The 17,606-nt window shown below is 41.6% G+C and overlaps 1 pseudogene; it reads left to right on the top strand.

Moving 5' to 3' along the window:
- Positions 1–2,533: 2,533 nt before the first annotated feature.
- On the top strand, positions 2,534–17,404 carry LOC141427555 (protein ST7 homolog; annotated as a pseudogene).
- The last annotated feature ends 202 nt before the right edge of the window (positions 17,405–17,606 follow it).

Below are 17,606 nucleotides of genomic sequence, written 5' to 3' on the forward strand. Positions count from 1 at the left end.
AAATTTAAAATTGGACGTAGTTTAGCAAAAAGGATCAAAAGCACTGTCATGCTATTCTTTAAATTCGCTTTTGTTCCTACTGAAAATAGATCCCAAAATTAAAAAAATAATTATTGAGTGAGGACCCAAAGCACTGTCATGTTATTCTTTAAATTCGCTTTTATTCCTCCTGAAATTAGATCCAAAATTAATTGATGAGGGTTGGATCCTTTTTGTTATAACTAACATCTAATTGTATGTGATATAATACAATCATCAATCTATAAGATGCCAGTAAGTGAATTTATACAAATTCCCTGTTAAATTGGCTTGTGGCGCAGCTTTCATAGTACTCAGAATATATGCAGGTACTTACATAAGGGCTGCAAATGAAACAACGTATTAGCGACGGCTAATGCTTATAATAATAACGATGATACACTAGGTAATGTACATAATAAATTAAGGTCGAGTTTGTATAGACAGTAGTTCATCTTTCTTCCGTCTTTCGCCTGCGAACTTGCCGCTGTAGAATGGGATGTAAGTGACGAACACGCGCCAATCGGTCATGTAGAGAAGTCCGAGGAAGGCCGTGCCACCGAAGCCGACTCCAGACGTAGCGAACGCCGCCGCCGTCTCAAGTGCTTTTTTGCCAAGCCGCGCCAGCATTTTAGAAGCTTTTTTTCTTTTTACAGGTGAAAACTCGAAGGAATCCTCAAAGGCTCAAAAACGCAAACGCAAAGTTAGGTGGTATTACGTAAACGTCAAACAAACGTCAGACAGATGGGAAACAATAACGTACAACTCGGAATGTACGCGCAATAATGTACGACGTGATAATCCGAAGCATTATTGCTTCCGATTATCATGCCGTAAAAAAAAAATCAAAAAAATCAAAATCATTTATTCAGTAAATAGGCCGCAATGGGCACTTTACACGTCATTTTTAAAACCAGCGCTTTCGGAAAACCATCATTGCCAAGAAGAATGCGCCGCAGAAACTTGGCAGAAAGTCATTTTTTCAAACATAAAATAATTACAAATAAAATACTTAAAAACTACAGTATACAATGAAATAAAAGAAAATACAAAATAATAATAATAATAATACAGGGATGTATGGGGTCCCTTAGTTACAAAACTAAACTCTAACTATAATCTACGTTCAGTGGAAGTGTAGACTGCTTCCACCGTCATAAATTAAAAATAATAATAATTATAATAATAATAATTTAATTCTGAAATTTACATTTCAGGTCAAGTAACCATTAAACTTTTGGATTCCGAAGGCAAGCTCACGTCTGCCGCCCCCAAAGTTAGCTCACACGAACTCATGTCATGCTCTGAAAGCAGAGCGGTACCGAGTGCATGGTATTGCTTCCGTTCCCATAAGCTCTATGGGATCGTCTTGGGAGCTTCGACGTCGCGGGCCTGTGACTAGAAATTAAACTAATAATATACACGTTTAAAATCCATAAGCTTAACAATATACAGCCTTAAATATAGCAAGGGGATGTATAAAGTCCCTGAGTTAATAATAAAATTACTATATAGCAAGGGGATGTAGAAAGTCCCTGAGTTAACAATAAATAAAATTCCTAATCTAAATAATTCAGAGATGTATATAGTCTCTGAATGTCAAAGTAAACTAATTTAATTAACCAAATTATACAATCTTCAGAGGTGTAAAAAGCCTCCAATGTCAAAAACTTAAAATAATTATTAAAATAAAGAAATGGAGATGTATAAGGTCTCCAAATGTCGTACATTATCATGGTCGCGCATTATCAAGGCATACAAAATATTGCGCGCGCTGTAATGTACGTAGTGATAATGTACGACGTGATAATCTGAATCCAATCGATTCAATGAATAGATATTCTTCACCGCGGATCGAGCGAGCGCAGCGAGCGATATCGAGTCGGAGCAGATCGGCAGCCTCGCTCGCCGCTCTTGCCCTTCGTTAGGTTTTTTTTTTTCAATCACGGAAATCGTAGGGCATGATAATCGGAAGACATAATGCTTCGGATTATCACGTCGTACATTATTGCGCGTACATTTTTGGTTCCCTGCTAGTTCGCTACGGGATGATAATGCACGGCATGATAATTCATGCACATAAGCCCGGATTATCAGGCCGTGCATTATTAGGTGTCCATTAACAAGTCGTACATTAACTACACCCAGACAGATCAGTCGTCAGTTTTTTTTTATGGAAAAACTTATGTCACCTTGACACTTTCAGTCTCTTTCAGTTAGGATTAGGAAAGCCAAAGAAAAGAGCTTGGGGAAGCCGATTTGGAAAAATTAATATTAAATTTGACAATTATTTTTAGTATTATATTAATAAAATTTAATTCCCTTTAATATAATGCAATTATTTAATACTATATCTCTATGGATATACCACATTCGGACCGTACCATAATAACCAAAACAAGAGGCGTTAAAACTTGTGATTGAAACCCGTCTCAAGTAAAAATCGATTAAAAAAAAACTCAATCAAAATGGCATTCTGGCAACTTGACAGCTGACAGCAGACAATAGTATTTTTTGATATTTACTAACAAACAAGACGGAGGACTGCAAATAGCCAATCCTGGACTTGTAATTTATTTATTTTATAATTTGATTGGACAGTGCCAGGAAATATGCTAAGAAAATACTGTTTATGAAAGTGTTATTGAATCGAATCGACGGGACGGATTAAGTTTATTTAAGTTTAAAAATATCAACATATTGTATAAAAATGCAATAGCGTGTCCATTCTAATTAGTCACGACGGTCGTTTGAATCGTTGTATGCATGTTTAGCCGCCTACAATACCTTGTGTCGTGGCTGTATTGGAGGCCGGGCGGCGGGATGTGGGACTCTTCAACATTCCTGTCGGCTCTCACGCCCAAGTTCTACGTGGCGTTGACGGGCACTTCGTCTCTGATCTCGGGTCTTATATTGATCTTCGAGTGGTGGTATTACCGGAAGTATGGCGCGTCTTTTATTGAACAAGTGTCCCTCGCACACCTTGGGCCGTGGTTTGCTGGCGGTGATGAGCCCAATTCGGGGCGGGTAATGGATCAGGAGGAGGGGGCGCGCCGCCGGGGCCGGCACCTGGGGAGTGTAAGGTAAGCTGCCCACAAATATCTGATAATCCTATTAGACTGATATTTTTGGCAGTCTGCTGCGCTCAATTCAAACCATGACTACAATCACAATTTGCAGTAAATAAAGATGTAGCTTTTATGACTTGACTACCATTGAAGCATAGTTGAGAAATGATGATCCTGACGAATCACATTCATTGAAATCTATATTTTGTCCTGCTCACTTTATAATATGATGTAGATTTCAACTGTGATTGTTTTATTCTGTATGCCTCTTCCATTTTGTCAGGCGAAGGGCACACTAACAATATTATGTAGATTTTCAGTATACTTTTTGTTAAATGACTGAATACCCCAAAGAGCGTTGGTTCCAAACCTCAGTGAATATACCCAGAAAGGTCACCTCTCAAAATATAGTTTGCTATTTATCAAAATAGATGCCATTAGACAAGTACAAATGTGGCAGGAAACTCGTTGTGCACTTCTTTGTAGGGTAGAAAGACAACATACTTGAATTTCAATGGTAAATTCCAAAAAAAAATTAATCATGGCTGCAAAGAATGGATTATTGCATGGTTTAGGGTTAAATTGTGTCTCTGGTTTGTGCAAGATCACCTAAGTTTACTATGTTAGTGCTGGTTTACACAGCGCCAGTAAAATTATGCCAATAGCAATAAAGAGATTGTGGCGCTTGATCTATTACTTGTAACTTATTTACACTGCAGGCCCGTAATGTAACACTAATGACAGTGTGACACTAGTGTTTGATGGATGTGGCCATCAAGTCTTCCAATGAGGCTGGCATAGTCACCAGTGGCGTAGCGTGCCTTGGCGGGCCCTGTATAAAAATTGGTTTGGGCCCCTATGAAGGGTAAAGATTTCTCACAAAAGAAAAAAAAATGTTTGCATAAAATGAAGAGACATATTTATTCATCATAATTATCTATCTGTTTGCTATTTTTGACTTTTGTCATTTCTGAAATAACTAAGTACTATGTGTTGAGGAGTATAGTAATTCCATTTGAAGTTCTGTGGTGTTTTGTTTGGCATGGTGTGACGTCTGATATGGTGCGCGTCACCTCATTTAAGTTAAGCTTAAACATGTATACTATGGCTATCTGTGGGATCCTGTAATTGGCTCTGTGTTGCTATTTCTTTTACATATATTGTGTTTTAGCTGTTGGTTCTCCTTATTAAATAAATAAAATAAAATTTGGGAAGGTTTTTATTAATTTTTGCTTACGCACGTCGGGGGGCCCGTGGCCCGGGGTCCCGTATAATTGATACCGCAAATACGGCATTAGTTACGCCCCTGATAGTCACACACAGGTGCACTTAAGCCACTGATGTATTAAACTGTAGATCCACAGTCGCGCGTCCGAATATGTCAGAGCCAAATGAGCGCCACTTTGGTAAATGTGGCCTTCTTTTTTCTCAGTACGTTGTTGTCAGTGCAAGCGTAACGATGCCCACGTGCGTCTTTAAAAAGTGCAAAAATCACTCGCGAAAACGGAACAAATCTGATGGAATATCATACTTTCAGCGAGTATTTGTTGTTTTTTCTATTAAATTCTAATAATCAGAGAGAAATATTGATTTAAATTAATTTTAAAGCCATTTCTAAATTGCTAATTAAAAGATAAACGTTGCCAGAATTCCACAACATTGACAAATGCCTTGTCTTTGTCACACGCACAGGAAAGCATATCAGTAAAACGAAACAGATAAATAACAGAACATGGAACAAAAGTGTAGTGGAGTTGCCGTCACTCTATTTTATTTACCGAGTCGCCTAGCAACGGGTAGCTATGTCGTTTGAATATTTACCTTGAAGTTTGCGATTTTAATTATGTTTTATAAAGCTTCGATAATATAATGTACTGACTGTCTGACTGTGTGGTTTATTCGTTTTTGTGCAAAATTCATAAATTTATGAACCACAAACCTCAATGAAGCCAACTTTGATAAAGCGCTCGCCAAATTTACACCGTATTAATCACTATGTTTACCTATTCTTTTTTACACTAAAAAAATCATACTAAGTATTTTAAACTGTTTACAAGGTTTATAATACAGTTTACAATTTATTCACACTAGTCGAGCTTCTTATTATTTAATTACACAACATACGAAGTCCGCCGAATTTCCCGCGAATGAACTGTGCTGACAGACAGCCTGCAATTTTTTTTTGAGCTGCGCGCGGCGTGCGCTGGCAATGGTTTTAGGAGCAAACAGCCAGAACCAAGGAGGATGAGAATTCAAATTGTTTTTTATTCGAAATACTTGCACAAGTGCTTACATTTCGGCGATATTTTTAGAAGCTTTTCTGTAGCTTGCCCTGTTTACTTATTTATTTATTTATTGTTTGTTTGGGTCAAATCTTGGAAGCTAAATTTGACCCACTTCCAGTGGTCCGATCGACTTTAAATTTGGCATACTTATGTAAATTTGGTGACAATACAATAATCTGGTAGTGACAACTTGGTGGTTCTGTCAGAATCGTCTCTGCAGGAGGGAACTCCTCAATAGTTAATAGTACCGACTTGAAATTTGGTACAGATATGTAGTTTAGACGACAATTCAAGTACAGTCAACAAAAAGTGCATTCGGCAAAAAAGCTTGTATTAAAAATTAATTTTTTAACAAAAATTTATTACAAGCATTATATTGATTTGCAGTGTAATGTAACTATGTTTGCTCGGGTGGAATCTTTCAACTCAAATTTGAAGTGAATATCTTCAACCGATTGAGCTGAAATTTTACACGCATGTATACTTAAATCCGATGACAATGCAATATTATTATAACATGGAGTTGATCTGATGATAAAGCTAGCGGGTGACCATAGGAACTCTGTGATAAACGACACGACCACATCGAGTTTGGACTCGTTTGTCGTCTTGACGAGTACTTTGGTAACCAGGGGCATAAAGTAGGTCTCTAGGTGCAGCGTTTTGGGCTGTGCGTTGATATATCAACAGTCAGTTAGTCAGTTTATTATTTTAATTTTATATATATAGACAGTGCCGGATTAGCCCATAAGCAAATTAAGCGATTGCTTAGGGCATCACGTCTTGGGGGCACCATAAACAGCAACAAAATTTTTTTTGTTAGCACATAAAAGGTAAGGGTGTTTGAAAATCCGCTCGCTCGTGCCTCCCCATAATCTCTATCGTATTTCATAAATATAATATTTCGTCGTAATAAATACTTATTTAAAATATCGATAAGGGGGGGGGGGGCATAGGCGTGCATTGCTTAAGGCATCAAATAGTCTTAATCCAGCTGTATATAGATTATCTCGAAAACGGTAAACATTTGGACTAAAGAAAATTAGCTTAAAAGTTACCTTTTAATTTTTTTTTAATTTAATTGACAACAACTTTTTATTACAAAAGTCCTCTCCGAAAGTCTGAATGCATTCTTTGTTCTACAATTTGAATTCGTCCGTTTTAAGAAACGTCAAACTCATCCAAGCAATCTTGCAACGTCGCCTTCAATGTAGCAAGTGAAATTAATCCCTCTGCCTTTTCTGATAAGGCTTACATTCATATTCGAGCATGCGTATGTGAAATTGTGGAGTTAGCTGTCAAGTGTCAAGCGTTGTGGAGTTTTGCCGCTAGCGAAATTCAACTGTAATAGAGTAAAGACTAGGTTCAAATTTCGTCACGTATTCTTTCTATTTGTTTGTGTGGTGGGATCAGTGTTTCTACGCACACGTAAATATTTTTATTAATTGTGGAATATGGCCGCTAGCGAAATTCAACTGTAACTTAGTAAAGACTAGGTTCAAATTTCGTCACGTATTCTTTTAATTAATTTGTGTGGGTGATGATTTTATTTGTTACACAAACAAATAAATAGTTCGGACATTTTTTGATGGGGGATTTTGTTTGGCAATGTGTATCTACAGTTTAATACATCAGTGACTTAAGCCTAAAAAAAAAGAAGATTTTACTGGCTTTTTGTAACGCAGCAGTTACATTTATCACAGGTTTGGCGTAATCCGATGTCCCTACTCCGCGGCGCGGAATACGCCCGTCTCTGGGCAGCGGCGCGTCGCGCACCGCTAACATATTACGACATGAACCTATCAGCACAAGAGCACCAAGCGTGGTTCGGAGTGTCCGGACCGGGCGCGGACGCCCCGGCGGAGCTGGCCTTAGCGAGAGCTTGGCGGGAGCGCGAGCCGGCGGCGAGGGTCGCTGCTGCTCGCGCGGCCTTGGCGCTGCGCCCGGATTGTGCCGCTGCTTTGCTACTGTTGGCTGAGGAGGATGCGCCCACAGTTCAAGAGGCTGAACGAGTGCTTAAGGTACTAAAGCTTGAAACCCACTGACCCCACCGTGCCACGCTTATTTCCGGCGCGGTATTGTTTGCGGACTCTTTCATGTTTGTTCGAATATTACAACCGGTCTTGCTTCCGCGCTGCACCGCTCCACCACTGCTGGCAGTGGATTTCAAGCTTATTATCTTACACATTTAGAATCACAATCGTTTTCACCTAGATCAATCTAGAACGACATTGACTCCGCACCTATCAAAAGGCGCCATCAAAATTGTTTTCGGGGAGAAAAGTCCTCGAGTCGCGACCACGAGCCGGAAGAAGAAGCGTTGGCAGGTCTCCCACTAGATGGACTGTCGACATCGTGAGAGTTGTGGGCAACCGGTGTCAGTGGCGATTGTTGGTTGCGGCGTTCTAAGAGGGAGCCCTTTGCCCAGCAGTGGACGTCTTCCGGCTGATGATAAAACAAGTAGCTGAACAGGTGCTGGGTGACGCGGTGGTGGAGATTGTTGCCATTTTTGCTACTTCTTTTCACACTTTTCTTTAACTAAATAAATAAATAAACAATTAGGGCAAGATTTTTGCGCATACAATCCAGAAGACAGAAATTCGTCGAAGAACTAAAGTCACCCACAAAGCTGGAAAAATATGCAAGTTGAAGTGGCAATGGGCGGGCCACATCACTGGAAGAACAGATAACTGTGGGAGAGAAAAGTTCTCGAGTGGCGACCACGAAACGGAAGTCGAAGCGTGGCAGGCCTTTGTTCAGCAGTGGACGTCTTTCGGCTGATCATGATTAAAGAAGTACCTAGCTAAAATGGCAAATTTTGGCAGCGAGCATGGCGCTGTGCGGAAGCGGCGTGGCGCGTGTCAGGCGCGGGCGTGGGCGGCGCGGCGGAGGCGGCGCGGGCGCGGCGCGATGCCGCCGTGTTAGCTCACGTCAAACGCCGCGCCGCCATGTGCGCGCGTCGTCTGGGCCGTCTGCGAGACGCGGCCAGGTTGTTCCGGGAACTGGCGCGTGATGCACCGCCGGCGCTGGCAGCGTTGCACGCGCATGAAAATCTGCTGGAGGTGTTGTTGGAACAGCGCGCGTACGCTGATGTGCAGGTGTGTTTTATAGCTAGACCTATTGAATATTTGCTAGTGAGTAAGGAAATTGGCCAGAAGAACTGTGACCAAAGAAGTTCACCGCCCCTGTAGATACGTTTCACTATCGGGTTAATATAATTTCGACTAAAAAGCAACTAGTCTAAGTAGCAAATTGTCTAAGAAGCAACTACTCTAAGTAGCAAGTGGTCTAAAAAGCAAGTGGTTTAAGTAACAAGTAGTCTTAGTAGCAGTGGTCTAAAAAAAAGCAACAAGTCTAAGTAGCAAGTGGTCTAAAAAGCAAGTGGTCTAAGAAGCGACTGGTCTCAAGTAGCAAGTGGTCTAAAAAGCAACAGAGTCTAACCAGTTTGAGTCTGAAACATAAGTTAGATTAGGTTAAAGTTGCATCAAGGCACAAAGCACATCAGCTACGCTGAATTAGATTTTGATTTGACTTTTCAATAAAGCAGGTGGTAATACTGGTAATTTAATTTTGATATGAATAATGGGAGACAATAGATTTTTTTATTGAAAATACCATGAGACTCCTAGTATCTCAACGTTGGCTGTCCATATTCCAGGCGGTGTTAGCGCGCTACGACGACCCAGCGTTGCCTAAGTCGGCAACCATTGTGTACACGACGGCATTGTTGCGGGCGCGGGCCGCCGCGCAGGCGCCGCGGCCCGGTGCCGAGGCGGCTGCTCTTGAGGTGAGAACAAACATTACTCATTGACTGTTGTCTAATCTCCCTCCGTGGTATCGTTCGGGATATAAATGTTTTGGGTAAAATGGCACGTTTTACGTTGTTTTACATCATCATTATCAGCCAGAAGATGTCCACTGCTGAACAAAGGCCTCCCCTTTAGAACGCGCAACGACAACTCGCAACTTGCATCTACCGGTTGTCCGCAATTCTCACGATGTTGTCAGTCCACCTAGTGGAAGGCTTGCCAACGCTTCGTCTTCCGGTTCGCGGTCGCCACTCGACATTTTTTCTCCCTCAACGGTTATCTGTTCTTTGAGCGATGTGGCCCGCCCATTGCCACTTCAACTTGAATATTACGTTGATATACAATCTACTGTTATAGTATTTTATGCAACTATATCGTAATAGGGGTGCTTAAAACACCAGTGTGGGTTTATGAAACGAGGCGTTCGTAGCCGAGTTTCATAATAGGGTCACATGAGTGTTTTAAGGCCTAATTACGTACAGTTGCATACAATATTTTATCTATATCCATATATTAAATCCTCTATCATGTGTTCCGCGAACCATTGAGAATAACCTGCATTAACTCTAACTAGGTAGGTATGTCTGCCCCACGAGCTGCGCCCGCGACGACCTGCTGCCGCACGTGGTGCCCCCCCCCGTGCTGTAATGATGTATGAAATCTCATTACGATTGTAAAATATTTTAGGAATAGGTGCGAGTGGAGTGAGAAACTGGACTATAAGAACGAAATTGTTATATTAAATAAATTATTTAAATTATTTTAATTTTTAACAAGATACGGAAGAACTTCCACGACCGCGCCAGACCGAAGCTCAAACAGCAAGAACGAGCCAGCGCCCCACAGCTTGTCCCTCCCCTCCACTAGTCGGGGCAGACATTCAAGTATCCTGATTGGCGGACGCCTCTCTCATCGCTGATTGGTTGTCGGATAGTTCTTCTGTTGTCCGTTAGATGGCGTTAATCATGAATTGCCAACACGGCCATTCTGCAATGCGCATGCCCCCAGGCGCTGCTTTCAACACAATATTTTAATCTGGAACACACAAAATATTACCATTAATCTCTAAACTAATTTTTCCAACTGTTCGGTCTATCCTTGATAATAAAAATGACATGGGTCAGCAACTCTGTTTAGCCCCTTTAGCCTTAGGTGGCATCTTTTGTTACCTTTTACCATGACATTTCTAATATTATAAGCCAAAATACTTGATTACCCGATATTTAGCAGGTTCGGAGATTCTGTGATATAGTTTTAAGACAAGAGCATACCAACTTTAGAACACTGGATTGGTTTAGGCAATTTACAAATACCTATTATGTAAATCCTGTACCAAGTCTCTCCAAGTTCACATTGGTTTATTAGATTGTCACATTACCACATCAGCTCCGGCCCTGGTCCGTAACGGATAATCAAACAACTGAATTATTAACTGATTTTAATAAGAAGGACGTGTATGTAAGATGAGTATGTAGTAGTTAAATAGGTAGGTAAAACAAAATAAAGAACTTGAAACAAAAATGTAACCTTTTAGATTAAATAAACAAACATTGCCAACACGGAAAAAGATAAGAAATATTACCTCCATTCCAATTGCTAATTTTTATCCAGTGTTTCATGTTTTCTGCTGATGTTGTCCCTGTATAGCGCTTGCTACTTCGCTCGCTACCTCTCAAATCTGCTATCAGATAACGATCTCGACCCAGAACCTTTTTTACTTGAAACGGTCCCTTATATACTGGTAACAGCTTTCTACTTCGTCCATCGTTAGTTTGGCTCAAGATTTTGACTAGTACCAAATCATTTTCTTGATACTGAGTAGGTTTTATTCGAGTACCATCAAACCGTACTTTTTGTGATTCCGAGCTGACCCTTATATTCATATCAACGAGTTTGCGTAATTCAGTCACGTCCGTGACATGTCCGTCATCAACCTCAGGCGCTAAATTATCGCAATCAGTACGAACCCTATAACCGAGTAAAACTTCACTAGGTACTGCTTTTATTGTCTTATGATATGTTGTATTTAGACCCTGTTGTAAAATTCTGACACATTCGTCCCATCTGTCATCCGTGACATCCGCGCCCATTGTTCTCATTGCATCCAAAATTGTTTTATTGAAGCGTTCAGCTTGACCGTTTGAACGCGGCATTCCGGATGCGATTGTATGTAACCGAATGTTTTTATCTTTACAATATTGTTTAAAGGCTATCGAGGTAAAAGCTGATCCGGCATCAGTTATAATTCTACGAGGGTTGCCAAAAACTTTTGTGATCCTTTCTAGTTCCTCAATAACGTAACAAGTTTCTGTACTTTTTACGGCGGATATTATGACAAACTTAGTGAATGAATCTACACCTACTAACAAATATTTATTTCCTGTGACTGTCTCCACAAACGGCCCTAAGTGATCGAAATGTAGGGTATGAAACGGCTGGGCGTATTTCGGAATTGGATATAATTCGCCTTCTTTTGGACCGCTTTTGGTTTTGTAATATATACAATTGATGCAGTTTTTAATATATTTTTTTATGGTACGACGCATTTTGGGAAACCAATATAAGTGCGAAACACGTTCGAACGTCTTATCTACAGCGAAGTGCCCAAGGTCGTCGTGATTACTTTTAATAATTTGCCAAATGCATTCCTTGGGAACAACCCAGCGACGACCGTGAGCAGTACGTCTGTATACTTTGTTACCTAACAGCTCATAACTAGCAAAAATGGCTTCGTGCCCTTCTGGATCTCCGGTTTCCAAAATCTGCCTCAAATGTACTATGTCAGCGTCTTGCAGTTGTACCGCTAACAACCAGTCGGCTTCGGTTATAGACATAACTAGCTCTACCTCAGATTTTTCCCCTGATTGCGTAGGGTTGCGACTCAGCGCGTCTACATGTTGCATACGAGCGCCTTCACGATGAACTATATCGAAATTGAATTCTTGTGTAGACAACACCCAACGTGCAATACGGGGAACAATCTCCTTTTTAGTCAAGGCGAACCTTACAGAATTACAGTCGGTTACAATTTTAAATTTAGTTCCCAGTAAATACAGCCGAAATTTCTCCAAAGACGCCACAATCGCCAATAACTCGAGCTCGAACGAGTGGTACTTCTTCTCGTCATCGCTCGTCTGACGACTGTAATAATGTATGGGTTTTTCGCCTTCTTCAGTCACCTGCATCAATATCCCAGCTATGCCTTCCCTACTCGCGTCAGTGTACAAGACACAGTCTTTATTGGGGTCAAAAATGGTAAGTACGCTTTTGGAGGTCAAAGAATCTTTTAGAGTTTGGAAAGCTTGTTCGTGGCTATCGTCCCAAGACCACGGACAGTCTTTCTTTGTTAATTTTGTTAGAGGGCTAGATAACATCGCACAGTTCTTGATAAATTTGCGGAAGTAGCTAATTAATCCATTAAATTGCCGGAGCTGGTGAACACTTTTTGGTGTAGGAAAATCTTTGACTGCTTTTACCTTCAAATCACTAGGCATTATACGATTTGAGCCCACCCTATAACCTAGGAACTCAATCTCTGTTTTTAGGAAGTGGCACTTCTTGAGATTCAAAGTAAGTCCGTTATCGCGAAAAAGTGTTAACACCGTCTCTAGCAACTCAATGTTTTCTTCAGCCGTCTCGCTTACTATTAATACGTCGTCTAAATACACAATAATTTTACCGAACCTCAAATTTCCAAAAACTGTGTTCATCATTTGTTGAAAGGCCGAGGGCGCATTAGCTAGGCCAAACGGTAGCCTCAGAAACTCATAGTGACCATCTTCAGTAATGAACGCAGTCTTTGGAATGGAATCATCTTTCATTTTGATCTGGTAATAGCCGCTTTTCAGATCCAAGCTCGTGAAAAATTTGCAACCTTGTAATCTATCTATTAGGTCTTCGATGCGTGGCATCGGGTATTTGTCTTTAATTGTAACCTTGTTTAAAGCCCGATAATCAATGCATAACCTATTTTCGCCATTTTTCTTCTTGACAAGGATCGCGGGGCTAGCGTAGGGAGAATTACTCTCACGAATGATCCCATTTTCCAGCAGTTCGTTAACCATTTCACGAATAACCTTTCTATCTGTATGGGATGCTCTATATGGTCTGCACTGAACGGGTTTGGGATCACTCACGTTAATCTCCATTTCATGATTGTTGACCTTGCCAAGATCTTTTACGGACGAAGCAAAACACTTCTTATATTTTTCAAACAAGATCAACAATTCTTCGCGATGGCTATCCGTATCAATCACAAAATCAGGCTGCGATATAACATTACATGTTTGAACAAATTCCGATACATAGTCAAAGTTTAGAGTTTGTCCTATGCGACAGTACATGATATCAGGCCGCTCAGTCACATTACGTCCAATTAATATTTCGCAACCAGACAACTCCTCCAGTACATAAAATTCAGCGTCGTGGATCGATACAGAATCAATTTGTAGGCTTATTTTTACGGACTCCGAAACAGTTTTAAAACTATCACGCGAAAAACCTTGCAGAGTTACTTTAGGTGATAATGGGCATGTTTCTAGGTTATATTTACTTATCAAGGATAACGATATTAGAGAACAACTGCTACCAGGATCCACAAACGCTTCGTTTTCATACTCGTTGATTTTAACTTTCTTTATGAACTTATTTACAGAATTATTTGAACTAACCGGTCCTAAATCTCCGGAACTAACGCGTTTTATTTCTTGAGTCTGTGGCGGTTCGGCTTTGTTTTTATTAAAAAGACATTTGTCCGCACTATGCCCTCTCCTGCCGCAATGCTCACATTTAATATTACATTGATAACGTTTATGATTACCTCCACAGTTAAAACATGTCAGTGGTTTCCGGTTTTGTGTTTGTCCCGTATTTTGTGTATTCGACGTAGCGGGTAGCGCGGTTTGTGACGAGAGTGAAGACGTCGTTTGTTGATTAAAATTAGTTTGATGTTGATTTATCGGTTTTGTCTCTTTATTAGGATTATTATTATTACTTGAAGCAGGTATATTTGTGATCGACTTTGATGATTTTGATTTGTAAACGCGGCTATGTAAAAACCCAGCTAAACTATCGCAAGTTTGAAAATTGCTCGCTTCTACAGAGGCAGTAATGTTGCTATCTGCGATGTTACCTAATATGATCGACATTATATCGGTTTGTGCAAAATCAAGACGTAAATTATCTATTTTTGATTTTTGTTGGAAGAAAAACTCATAAAGGGACTGATTTTCGGTCGGTTTTTTATCTACAATTTCTTTAAGCAACTCAAACATATTTCTTTTTACTTGAAAGGTGGCTTTAATGGACTGTTTCCATTTTTTCCATGACCACTTGGTCCAAGAGACATCATTACGCAACATGGACTCGTACCACATTTTTGCTGAACCTTTGAGCTTATTTAACGCCTGATAACGGATCGTACTGTCGGACCACTTGAAAGTAGACGCATAAGACTCAATTACATTAATCCACGTGTCCACGTTATCAGTTAACGGGTCAAACTCAGGTATCATGTTATGCAAGGTAGTAGTAGCACTTGTACTCACGGTTTCTCCTTTGGTTCTGCGCTTTACCTTCGACCTTTTTCGAGGTGTTGGTGCCGAGGAGCTGGAGCTGGAGCTGGTCGATGTCGAGGATGAGCTGGCGCCAGAGCTGGAACTGCTGGAGCTCGTCGAGGGACGCGTGCGGACACGCTTCCGTTTAGGTCTCGATCTACCCTCAGATTTTGAAGAACTTCTTTGTCTGGCGCGTCGTGCTTCTTTAGATTTTCTGCGCGGTTTCGGAAGCGGGGACTTCGATCTACTTAAACACCGTGACCTCGAACGGCTTCTTTTACGCTTAGATCGCGAGTTTCGACCGGTCATTATGGAACGCGTGGCTTTTGTCACTTCTGATGTAAAATATTTTAGGAATAGGTGCGAGTGGAGTGAGAAACTGGACTATAAGAACGAAATTGTTATATTAAATAAATTATTTAAATTATTTTAATTTTTAACAAGATACGGAAGAACTTCCACGACCGCGCCAGACCGAAGCTCAAACAGCAAGAACGAGCCAGCGCCCCACAGCTTGTCCCTCCCCTCCACTAGTCGGGGCAGACATTCAAGTATCCTGATTGGCGGACGCCTCTCTCATCGCTGATTGGTTGTCGGATAGTTCTTCTGTTGTCCGTTAGATGGCGTTAATCATGAATTGCCAACACGATACAGCCGTGTTCATAATATAATCCAATGTCGTAATGCTGATCATAAATGAATTTATTATTATTATTACCTATGGTTTTTGAACGCATAATTGATGATTTACTATATGGGTGTAAATGTTTTTAAAGTGGGTAATTAAAGCAACGTAGTGCCAGTTATTTCAAAGATGCGCTCTCGTTTTCCAGGCCATCCGTCGCGCTATGGAGTTTAACCCGCACGTGCCAGCGTACCTGCTAGAACTGCGAGCGTTAACGCTGCCGCCCGAACACGTGCTACGCCGCGGCGACAGCGAAGCTTTAGCGTACGCGTTCTGCCATTTACGGCACTGGCAGAACGCGGAGGGCGCCCTGGCTTTACTGGCTGCTGCTTGTCAGGTATCAATGTGAAAGATATGTCCTTGAAGACCGGCAGAGGTGTCACTAGAGGGGCTGAAGGAAACACGTCCGTACCAGATTACATATAATGAGCGACAGGCGTGTTAGGAATCTACCCTACAATTTGAAAGTTTTAGGAGCTGTTTCACCATCCATTGATTAGTGTTAACTGGCGGTTAGGTGTGATGCCGTCTCTATTTGTTTTGTTCGAATAGACGGAGACGGCATCACATTTAGCAGTCGGTTAACGCTAATCAATGGATGGTAAAACAGCCCCTTAAGCTACTCACATATATAACATAATGTGCCGGCCGTATCTAGCACATGGTTTATCTGGATCGTGTCGATAGCTTTGGAATGGTGCAGTATCGATCTCACGCACGGGCGATTAACTAGCAGATATTCGGGTATAAGCTAATATCTGCCCCGGCCGGGGATCGAACCCGGGACCTCGAGCTTTGTAGTCAGGTTCTCTTACCACTTGGCTATCCGGTCCAGATTAGTACGTTATTTTTTTTACATTACTAACCCGTGCCCGTGAGTGAGTAAAGGGCGGATGATGCATGCAATATGGTGACGAAAGCATAAGATGGATAAGACATTTTTGAAAAAAAATGTATAGAAATTTGAATGATAGTGTTATTGTTCCTAATAATGGTGCAGTACCACTTTCCGAATACGCACCTCTTACATCTGTAGATGTAAAGGTCATTTTCCCTACATAAGTGGATAGTGAACTATAAAAGGAATGCACTGAAAATATGTAACAGAAAAAAATACGGTTATTTACTACAACAATAAAATTATCAACCTACTACTATTTTATAATTACGTTCTCCTTTGTAAACCAATTGTAGTCGTATCCATAATACGTATATCATTCGACATGATTTTACGTCTATCTGTTACGTTTCAGGCGGCAGAGCGGTGCGGCGGGCCGGCGGCGCCGTACGCGGCGTGCTCGGCGTGCGCCGACCGCGAGCTGCTGCCGGCGCACCACGCCGCGCCCGGCTGGCGGCGCGCGCGCGGCGCCGCGCTGCCGCTCGCCGGCGCCCTATGTGTGGCCGCGGCATTACTGGCGCTAGCCGCCGCGCGCTGGCCCGACGCTGTCCACGCTGTAGCGCCCATGCATGTCTTGAGGTTACTTCACGCTGTTTAAAAAAAACATTTTTTTGTCTTAACAATTTGACTTTGGCAAACGTGCTGTCATGTGCTTACTCTATGTAAAAACAGCTATAATCTATGGCGTGCTTTGAGTAGGCAGCAGGGCAGGCAATTCTTATGCTGGTGGGGTTCAGCTAGGGGCAAACTACCAACTGCCTACCCTGGAATCGACCCAAAGCATGCCAATGGCTATAATCATGTGGAATACTCGCTGCCTGTGGTGCCATAAATCAACGGAGCGCCAGAGTCTGAAGCGCGCGGTGCGCGACTTATCGATTCTTCAATTGACACTGCCAAACATGCTGTTGTGTAATGTTGTTATACTCTAAAAGAACACGCGGGGCAATAAACAAAGTATTAGGAAGTAAATTAGCTACACTTAAAGCCCCGGTGCGGCGCCGCGCTGCCCCTCGCCGGGTCCCTATGTGTGGCCGCGGCATTACTGGCGTTAGCTGTTGCTCGCCCATGCATGTCTTGAGGTTATTACATGCTGGATAAAAAAAAAGTCTTTGGCTGCGTACGCACTATGCGGCTATATGCGGGTCTCTTTCTCAAGCGACGAGGTTAGCCGCATAGCGCGTTGGTAGACTTAAGAATAATTAGGGCCGGCAAACGTGCAGTCGTGTTCTTACCTTATGTAAAAACAGCTGTAATCTTGGTACTGTTCTCGGCTTATAATCGTGAG

Source organism: Choristoneura fumiferana, chromosome 4, assembly GCF_025370935.1.
Source record: "Choristoneura fumiferana chromosome 4, NRCan_CFum_1, whole genome shotgun sequence".
NCBI lineage: Eukaryota > Metazoa > Arthropoda > Insecta > Lepidoptera > Tortricidae > Choristoneura > Choristoneura fumiferana.